Here is a 10,008-nt window from a genome sequence, read left to right on the forward strand (position 1 = left end):
GCGCGCAGCGGAAAGAAGTCGGCTGGCCGTCCCGGACAAAAAAAAGAAGCAGGTGACCGAAAACTCATCCGATCGCTATCTATTGTCACAGGGGACCCCGCATCCCGGCCGGGAAGCAACGAACGGACTTATTCCTGTATGTAAAATAGTGTTGGGGGGGTTTGGGTGCGTTTCATGTTCGTGTGTGGCGATCGGTGCGCGTGCACAGGCGCAGGTCACGCGCGAAGAGCTAACGGGGTGAAGTTGGGATGGGGGCTCTTGCAAAGTGAAAAGATGTCTTCAAAAAGCACATTTCCTCGAAGCCAAACACCGAAATGCTCATTGCTCTTCAGACCCCTTCATTCAGTATATCGTAGAAGCCCCTTTGGCAGCAATAGCAGCTCTGCCTTCTTTCCGGAGTCTCAACAAGCTTTGCACACCTGGATTTGGGCAGTTTGTCCCATTCCGATTCTCTCAGGTGCTGTTAGATTGGATTAGAAGCGTCTGAACTGTCATCTTCAGGTCTCTCCACACACCTGCTAATGGACTCAAGTCTGGGCTCTGCCAGGGCCACTCCAGGACTTGTCCCCAAGCCACTGAAAGGTGAACTGTTGTCCTGTGGTCGGAGGTGGTGTCGCTCCTGAGGTCTTCTTCGAGGACGTCTCTATATTTAGCCGCATTCATCCGACCCTCTGTTCTGACCATCTCCCTGCACCCCCCACAGCATGATGTGGCCCCCACCATTGAGATGGTATTAGACAGGTGGTGGTCTTCAGTGCTTGGCGTTCCACCCAAAGACTCCAATGTGTGTCTCACCAGATCAGAGAATCTTCTCCCTCAGCTCTCAGAGTCCTTGAAAGGCTCTTCAGTCAAGAGGGTCTTTGGTGTAGACCCCCTACCATGAACGCCTGACTGACGGTGCGCCCCCACAGGTCCTCCTCCCACTGTAGCTCAGTCAGAATCACCAGTGGCTGCCCGGCCTCCTCCCTGACCAGAGTCCTTCTTGCCCGGTTAGTCAGTTTGGCCGGCCAGCCAACTCTAAGAAGAGTCCTGATGGTTCCAAACTTCCTCCGTTTCACAACCCTTGAGAGCTTTAAACGTTTTTATCCCTTCACCCTGATCAGTGCCTCCCCCTAATTTGATCACCGCGGTCCACAGGGAGGGGAGTCCCTCAGACTACAGGACCTTCGACACGCGGGGACACGTGTGCCTTTCTAAGTGACGTCCAAGCAGTTCAACTGACCAGAGGTGGACGCCCCTCAAGTTCTAGAAACATCTCAAGGAGAATTGAAGCAAACGGGAGGCACCTGAGCACAATGTGGAGGGCCACAGCAAAGGGTCTGCATACCTCGAGGAAGGAGAGAGTTCAGCCTTTGCTTGTTAATAAATTTGAAAACCTTTCTGAAGATGTCACTTTGTCATTATGGGTCACTGAGTGCAGGTGGATGGGCAAATATGTCAAATGTGTCCATTTAAAATGGACTCCAAAAAAGTGCAGGGCTCTGAAGATTTTCTAAATCCACCGTCATTCGTTTATTTCGATGACATTCTTAGAGGGGCTAACATGAGAATAGGGCCGCAGCCGTACAGGGAGTCCAGCCACTCCAATCCAGTAATTCTGATTGGGATCACGGGAATCACTGGACCCCCGGGTAGGAGTCAGTCCATGGCCGCTAATAGCGGTGGTCCTCCTCCTCCTCATCCTCCTAGTAGCACCGAAGCCCCCACTTTCAAGAGTTCACAGAAGGTTCTCTAGGTGGTTGTGTTTGGAGGAGGACTTCACATTTTCAAACCTGCTTCAGGGTCACATTGGGCTGAAGCCTCTCATGACGGCACAGAGCCTAAGGCAGGACACGGTCCTCTAAACCAGGGGGTTCTTAACCCTTGGGGGCATGGGAACCAAAAGCTGGGGGTATGGGACTCGATCTCTGGGTACTGCTATTTATTTTATTTAATGTATTAATTTATACTGGGCTGGTACGTGAATGGAACGCGATAGAATCTTCAAGAACATTCGACATTTCCTGTAAATAGTTATTTAATTTTACACATGTGCATTTACTACAGTTTAAAATTTAATACTTTTAATTTTAATATTTAAATTTAATAAATGTTTATTTACTGAACAAGCGTGTATTTACTTGTTTATTGGCAATGTACGTATCTCGAAGACTCTAGAAGCGCGTTTTGCATTGCATATAAAGTTGGGAACTCCGCTCCGCCATTCATTCTGGAAACTAATATAAGGAGTGGTGAGGAGTGTGTCGACAGTCAAGTCAAGTACCAGTACCAGTACCAGTATGCTGCAGCTGGAGTATGTGGATTTCCCCTTGGGGATTAATAAAGTATCCATCTGTCTAAAGGGGGGATGGCGCCATATTGGACAATCCATTGGGGGTCTGGCGTCATCAAAAGGTTAAGAACCAGGACCCCCTCATACAAACACAGCCACTGGGGGGACAACGTGGACTCGCCTGTGAACCTGAGCAGCAGCTCCATCAGGACGCAGAACTGCGCCATTTTCTCAGCAGAGATAACAATCTTAATACATAATTTTCCAGCCTCCTCACTCACTCACTCACTCACACTCCCATCGCCGAATGCGTAGTCACCTTCTGCGCAGCTGCCTGAAAAACCTTACAAGACTGACATCCAACCCCAACATCGCGGCAGGCGGCGGATTTACGGCCGCGTAAATTCAAAGAGAAAGGCGACTTCGATTAAAGCTCGAGGCCTGAAAGGCGATTTCGACTGCAGCTCGAGGCCTAATTACACATTCATTCAGTACACCTATATCAGGTTTGTGGTGCTTATACTTATTACTATTCCATATTGTACTGGAACATTCATCATTCAATATTATACTACAGGCCTGGAAAATTCATCAACTAACAGTACAAGCCTGTACAGTAATGAGTAAAGCGGACTACAATCATTACAAAACAACCTCTTCGTTACTTATCATTTGTTCTTCATACACTGCTGACACAAACTCGTGTCCGTTTCATCTTACGTTCTCGACATGGGCTCTTTGTCTAGTAAAGAAATAAAAATCACATCGAGGCTGGGGAACGCGACTAGAACCCACATGTGCCCTCAAACAAACCCTCATCTTTCTCACTGATGTGATTTTCCTTGGCACGGGCTGAAGGCTCCGTTAGTCACTTGGCGCGGACCCCGTGGTCATCCGTTTTAATCGCGTCCTCGGTGGTCTCCTTTCCTGGAGTACCTGGGCACAGACTTCCAAAGCCGCTGCCTGCTTTGAAGGTGTCTGAAAGGGAGCGTCGCCAGCTGCCATCATAAGCGTGTGGGTGGGTTAAAGTCAGAGTGCCAGTGTTGGCAAAGTTCACAGAGTGAATGACAGGGCCAAGAGCTGAACTCCGAGTCACGGCAGGGTGACGTAATGACATTGCAGTCGAAGAGAGCAACCTGCTGAACACCCACTGATATCAACAACAAATGTAAAAAGGCAGATTGTCTGGAATGGAAAGCTTTGTCCTAAAGTGAGGAGCTGCGATGAAACGGGTTTATGGAGGGGACGGTGGCACTGCATTAGACCAGGGGACGTCCAACTTGACGACTACAGTGCTGATCTCAACGCCTGAGGATGCCAACTTACACGAGTAGCAGGCTGGGGCTGTCAAGTTAGATCACAGTTTCACATTCGCCCCCCGTTTCTGAGTGTGTGGAGTACAAGTACGTGTGTGGCGAGCTCAGATGCGCTTCTCTTGAATTCCGTTATGGTCCACAAGACACAAGCCAGGAGAGTCCCTCTTGTGTTTGTGTGTTCCGTGGTCTTCGTCGCTCATCGGTCGTCACATCTTGTACACACGCGAGGTCCTCTCACCCCTTACGACTAAAGATACAATCAAACCGGTCAAAGCGAGCTGCAAACTGACTTGGCATGTCGGACTACACGACTCTCCCTCATCAGAGGGCACTGCCCCTTGTCCTGGACTTGCCCAGATTACATAAATGAATTGCTGGAACTCAATCATGAAACGTGACGGGGGTCTAAGCCACCTCTCTGTTACGATGAACCCATGCAATACCATGCATTTTATCACTACAAATGTTTGTGACGCACCATCTGTTGGAATGACAGAGACATAGCAGTCAGATGAACACACAAACACTTCTCCTTTTACTAAGCTGCATACTTAGACATGACATGAGCCGAGTTAGACGGTGGTGAAAGGTCCACTTGTTTTCTTAACCCATTCCAGCCCATAAAGTGGGTCGAGGGGAGCTGCAGCCATTCCAGTAACATCAGATCCAGACTCACCGACTCCTGGCACATTTAATGACACCAGTTAACCTCACAAGTGCTTACCCTGGAGATGCAGGAAACCCAACCTAATGTGATCACAGGGCACGTTGTTACTAACGACTCACCCAGTGTGTCGTCTTTCGGTTTTATGTTTAGATTTGCATTGAACACCAACCTCTCCGCACAAAGGCACAATATGGGCACTTGACAGTATTTACAGATGTTAACACATGACATACACATACTGGTCCTCATACTGGCCTCGCTGTCCACAAAGACGGCCGCTTCTCAACTTAAACTTGCACTCCATTCAAACCATAAAAAAATTTTTCAATCTCACATTTTCACGAAGATCAAGAGAAGAGAGTTTAGCATTTAACTTAACAGTCACCAATGCTGGCCAATTCTCACGTTACTCGTGTCTCATAATCCATAAGTCTGCTATGCAGTCGAATACTCAAAATGTGCAAAAAGTAGGATTTTTTTTCTAGTATTAATATTTAATTCTGTAAAACGTACAACACATTCCCACAGTTCTGTGCTTTTTGAAGACAGGACTTTTAACCAATGAATGAGGCAGAGAGGCGGGTCTTCACTTCGTGTGTTTGTGCGTGTGTGTTTGCACACACATGTATGTTCCGTCTTTATTCACAAAAGTGTGTTCCAGAAGTGGTTTATTTAAAACCTGTGGCAGTAAAAAGAGACGTCTGGAATGTTGTGAGCAAACAAATGGAGGACTTTGCACGTGGACGACACGACACGAGTAACGCGAGACGTTTTGTTTTTCTCCCACGTTGGCCACCCACCATGACCGCTGAATTGTAAACTCTCTTACTTCTTTTCTGACTAAACGCGAGATTAAAGACGTTTTCTTGCCCGTCCCCTTAAAGCGCCCGTGTGCCAAGTAATCTGGGTGGCGTGGTCCTTGAAGTCCCCAGGCTCCGGCCAAATTTTGTTTTGTAGGTTTCATATCCTAGAGCACCTTACACCGCACACTTACTAAATCAAGAGGACTCGAGGGCACAAGTGAGTTGCTCGTGAAGTTCGTACAACAAATGACAGCAGACGAGTGGGACTGATGGACACCAGAGAGCGTCTCGTCCACAGCCTGCATGCGGTGGGCCTTCTCCCAATCAGTGAGGCAGACCACCATACAGATGAGATGAGATGAAGCAGAAGCGATAGAAACCATTTGGGACTCGGCCCCCGCTAAGAGATCACGGAGCGCATTACAGGTGGGCTGTGCTGCGTTCGACGACAACACGTGGAATAAGTGACCAAGTCGTGTGGACGGTAGGACTTTAGGGACCTCCAAATCTCAACTTGATGTTATGTTGGCCAATCGAGGTGAACGGGATGGCCAAGTCCACTCTCATCACATTTGCTCCAGTGTTTTAAAATGAGCAAAAGGGGTCAATTTTGTGAAGTCCGTCCTGCATCATCAAGTTCTCAGTGATCCCCCAGATAGGCTCCCATACTCACTTGAGTCGCCCATTACATCAACAGTCACGTCTTCAAAATGTTTAAGTGGGTCCGCATTGAAAAGCGAGAGCAGGGACGGGGCAGCAGGACGACACGGGACTCAAACTAAGGACTCGGTAACTTGACAGAGGAAGTGAGAAACTGTGAGCTCCTCCGACGCTTCTCACGCTCACCGCCTAAGCAATCGCCGTTCTCCACATTCCGTTCTTGCCCCGTGTGCCTCGGCTTTCGGTGACTCATACGTTTGGGCCTTTAACAGAATAGTGTGGGAGGCAACAGCGAGAGACAATGCAAGGAAAAAGAAAAGAAAAGGCAATCAGGCGATCATCCTTGGCATCTCAGGCCTTTTTAAATGGCTCTTAAAACACCGACTCCTTAATGGCGCTTTACTGGGTTGTGTGGTTCCTTGGAGACCCACTGCATTCTGGGAATGGCTCTTTGCATATAGATTTGTCTTTTTTTTAGACTTGAAAATGTTCCTAATATGCGGATAAAACAAATCTTTTAACGTATAGTAAGCTACCTGGCAGGAGACAACAGACCAAGAGCACCTGAAGTTAGCCCGAGTTATGGTATGCAGAGAGTGTCCCTTTAAAAATGACAAACCCATTAGTCTTACCCGGTTAGGAATCTAAATAAATAAAAGCGCTTTCTGGAACCTCCATGTGGATTTGGGAACTAAAAACGCCTTCCCTTATGCCATCGTCCTGAAGAGGAACTCCGACACCTTCATTTAGGAGTGTAGGCCGCTTTCAATTCTCTTGACGTAGCTCGGCAGTGAAGCGGCGTCCCATCCTGCACAGGCCCACGTCACTAGACTATGTGCATTCTGGGTAATAGTGTGACTGGGACGCACCAAGGGGGGAACTCCTAACCTTCAAATGGAAGGCCAGCAGTCAGTCGGCGACCTCTGGACTGGGTTTTAAATTTAAAATGCCCATTAATAAAACCACGTAGTCCTGATTTACAATGTGCATGGTCGTCAGTAAAGACATTATATAATAGAAAGAAATGAAAGACACCATAATGGAGTAAGGGTAGGGCTGTGTCAGCATGCATCTGCAAAGGGGGGGGGAGAAAAAAAAAAAAAAAAAAAGGTTGTCACGCACGGGGGTCTGGGGACCACTGCCCTGGCTCCAATGAGGTAAGCAATACCACCCCAGGACAAGAGGGGGCACTGATGCCAACATCACCTTCTCTCTCTCCCCCTTCACAGCCAAGCACAAAGGCCCAAGAGGGACAGCTGATCCCACCCCACCAGACTCCACCATGTAAAGCTGGCATCAGATGTTATACCAACTACAACAGGGCACAGATTGGCACACAGCTCCTATTTGTCTTTGCAGTGTGTACCCCTAGAGATAGCGTGCGTTTTGCGCCGCCATCAGCTGTCTTTTGTGTGAACATTAAATACAATACCATTTATTTTTGTGTAGCCCAAAATCACACAAGAAGTACCGCAATGGGCTTTAACAGGCCCTGCCTCTTGATGGCCCCCCAGCCTCGACTCTCTAAGACGACAAGGAAAAACTCCCAAAAAACCCTTGTAGGGAAAAATGGAAGAAACCTCAGGAAAGGAAATTCAGAGAGAGACCAGCAGTGGGTGTCAAAGAGAAAGGGGGTCAATACACAGAACAGAACACAAGTAATCCTCAATACAGTATAAAAATAAAAAATTACAAGTACAGAGCAGAATTTAACAGAAGATGATATCAAATAATTATATTTGGATTTGTTTATAGAGTCCTGGAGACCTCGGCCATCAAGCTGCCTCCCCCTATTGGCTATTCCACAGCTGAAACAGCCAATCCGATGAAAGGACCCCTCTACCCAACAATCCCTGCAATCCTCCATCAGGGATAACTTTACCTTAGGCAGGCAGAACAACTTGCTTACCAGGGTGGCACTCCGACCTTTCTTTGGCTCTCCAATTTGTCTGCCTCATCACCTTTTACAAAATGTTTTTTCCACTCCAAAAAGGAAAGAAGGTTAAAGACAACTCTTCAGCTGGGTAGCCTTCATCAGGTGTGCCACATTTCCTTTATGACAGTAATTAGATAAGTAAGGCACTATGGGCTTCTGTAAAAACTAAACCTCTCCCTTTGGGACAAATAAAAGTTCCATCTACCTGAAGCTACGCCCCACATTAGGTTTGCTCTTAAAAACGTCGATTTTTAAATGAAAACAATCTTTGCCCACACCAACATTTCCTCATCATCTCTGCTCACAATACGCACGTGACGTGGCCTTCACTGGGCCTGCGCAAATCAGTGGAAGGATTACAAAGTACGGAAAGATTACGGTTTTCGCAGCGGAATGTTTGCTCAAGTTTTTTGTGTGTGTTACATCATTTAACTTGCCTTTCTTAAGTAAAATTCTAGAGAAAGCAGTCATTATGCAGTTAAATGACCACCTCAATAAACCTGCCATTCTTGATAAGTTTCAGTCAGGTTTTAGAACAAATCACAGTACAGAAACTGCACTCGTTAAAGTAGTAAATGACTTGCGGGTAAATGCAGACAGAGACCATTTATCTGTTCTTATCCTCTTAGATTTGAGTGCCGCATTTGACACCATTGATCATAATATTCTTAGAAATCACCTTAGTCAATGGGTGGACCTCTCTGGCAGGGTCTTAAATTGGTTTGAATCCTACCTGGCAGGGAGAAAATTCTTTGTTACTTGTGGAAATTATACTTCAAAGACACATGATATCCTATATATGGTGGTCCACAAGGCTCTCTCCGGGGTCTGCTGCTCTTTTAGATTTACATGCTTCCGTTAGGTCAGATTATCTCAGGGCACAACGTGAGCTACCACAGCTATGCTGATGACACACAGCTGTATTTATCAATAGCACCTGATGACCCCGATTCTCTTGATTCACTAACACAATGTCTTACTTGTATTTCTGAATGGACGAATAGTAATCTTCTCAAGCTAAATAAAGAGAAAAACTGAAATTTTAGTGATTGGCAATAACGGATACAGAAATAAACTTGATGCATTAGGATTAAAAGTCAAGCTGGAGGTAAAAAGCTTAGGGGTAAGTGTTGACTGTAATCTGAATTTTAAAATCGCATATTCATCAGACCACTAGGACAGCATTTTTTCACTTAAACACAGCAAAAGTTACACCTCTTAGCTCATTGAAAGATGCCGAGAAATTAGTTCAGGCTTTTGTTTTCAGTCGACTAGATTACTGTAACGCTCTCCTCTCAGGACCACCCAAAAAAGACACAAATCGATTGCAACAAGTGCAGAACAGAACACAGCTGCTAGAATCTTAACTAGGAAAAGAAAATCCGAGCACATCACCCCAGTGCTGATGTCACTACACTGGTTACCTGTGTCATTCAGAATTGACTTAATTTAAAATTCTGCTTATGGTTTATAAAGCCTTAAACAATCTCGCCCCATCTTATATATCAGAATGTATGACACCTTATATTCGAAATCGCAACCTCAGATCCTCAAATGAGTGTCTCCTTAGAATTCCAAGAGCAAAACCTAAAAGAAGTGGTGAGGCGGCCTTCTGCCGTTATGCACCTCAAATCTGGAATAGCCTGCCAATAGGAATTCGCCAGGCTGATACGGTGGAGCACTTTTTAAAAAAAAAACTGCTGAAAACACATTACTTGAACATGACTTTCTTATAACTTCACCTTCATTTAATCCCGATACTCTGTATATTCAGTTCATTATAATAACTATTCATGGTGGCTCTAAAATCTGTACTAACTCCTACTCTCTTCCGTTTCTTTTTCTGGTTTCTTTGTGGTGGTGGCCTGCGCCACCACCATCTACTCAAAGCACCGTGATGTTCCAACAATGATGGATTAAAAGCCAGAAGTCTGCATGACCATCATCATCAAGTCCTTCCATGAGAACCCTAAATACAAAAAAAGAGGACTATTTCATTTATGTTAGGTAGAATGCCCAGAGGGGACTGGGTGGTCTCGTGGCCTGGAACCCCTGCAGATTTTATTTTTTTCTCCAGCCTTACTCTTTTATACCTCTTCTACGCAGTGGTGTGCTGGGGAGGCAGCATAAAGATGAGGGACGCCTCACGCCTGGACAAACTGGTGAGGAAGGCAGGCTCTATTGTAGGCAGGGAGCTGGACAGCTTGACATCTGTGGCAGAGCGACGGGCGCTGAGCAGACTCCTGTCAATCATGGAGAATCCACGGCATCCACTGAACAGGATCATCTCCAGACAGAGGAGCAGCTTCAGTGACAGACTGCTATCACAATCCTGCTCCACTGACAGACTGAGG

Source organism: Erpetoichthys calabaricus, chromosome 10 (genome assembly GCF_900747795.2).
Source record: "Erpetoichthys calabaricus chromosome 10, fErpCal1.3, whole genome shotgun sequence".
Classification (NCBI taxonomy): Eukaryota; Metazoa; Chordata; class Cladistia; order Polypteriformes; family Polypteridae; genus Erpetoichthys; species Erpetoichthys calabaricus.